Source organism: Abrus precatorius, unplaced genomic scaffold, assembly GCF_003935025.1.
Source record: "Abrus precatorius isolate BTA unplaced genomic scaffold, Abrus_2018 Scaffold11, whole genome shotgun sequence".
NCBI lineage: Eukaryota > Viridiplantae > Streptophyta > Magnoliopsida > Fabales > Fabaceae > Abrus > Abrus precatorius.
The window spans coordinates 13,453,892-13,454,784 of record NW_020874303.1 but is presented as its reverse complement, the minus strand read 5'-3'; the positions used below and the strand labels follow the sequence as shown (position 1 = coordinate 13,454,784).

General features: G+C 34.9%; 1 non-coding gene across 1 annotated transcript; it reads left to right on the top strand.

Annotated features, from left to right (window-relative positions):
- LOC113856763 lies at positions 1–107 on the top strand. The gene has a single exon (XR_003502996.1). It is a non-coding gene; the product is annotated as a small nucleolar RNA R71 (small nucleolar RNA).
- Positions 108–893: the final 786 nt, after the last annotated feature.

The following is an 893-nucleotide window of genomic DNA, read 5'->3' as shown; positions in this document are numbered from 1 at the left end:
AAATCATGATGAGGACATCTCCTCAAAAGCTCTCCAAACCGCTCCCATGCCTCGAACAAGGATTCTCCTTCATATTGTTGGAAGCAACATATCTTCGTCATAAGTTTTGAGGATCTTGATGGAGGAAAGTATTTTCTTAAGAATTGTTGAGTGAGGTCTTCCTAAGTTGTGATGGAGTTGGTTAGAAGTGAAGCGAACCAAGCATTCACCTTTTCAGATACCGAGAACGGGAAAAGACGAAGTCAAATAGCATCGTGGGAGACTCCATTGTATTTGATGGTATTTGTCAATTGAAGGAACTTTGTCAGATGGAGATTGGGGTCTTCATTAGGCATGCCTCCAAACTATATGGAGTTCTGGACCATGGTTATGAGTGCTGGTTTCAATTCAAAATTGTTTGCCTCCATATTAGGGGCCGTAATGCTTCCAGAAGTGCCTCTAGCAGTAGGTGTCATGTAATCTTGAATCGATTTTCTTCCCTCTACCATTGTTTGTGCTCTCACTTCTTTTCTTTATATACGAACTGTTCTTTCAATCTCCAGATCAAATAAACAAGTTGTAGAGAACTTAAAAACGAGTGAACATACATTAAAAGAAATTGTGAAAAAAAATTAAAATAAAATAAAAACAAAAATTATAATTTTTTTTAATAATAAACAAAATAGAATTAAAATAAAGTAAACACAAATTGCTCAAATCAATTAAATTTGAGATTTTCTTAATATTGAAAAAGCAATCCTAGGCAACGGCGCCAAAAACTTGTTCGGAAGACAAGTGTACCCATCGAGAAGTAATAAAGGGTTCCCAAATAAAGTTCCCGAAATATCGTCCCACAAGGATTGTTTTCCAATTACTAAGAATTTCTTAATTTAATTGTTTAAGCTTCAAATATA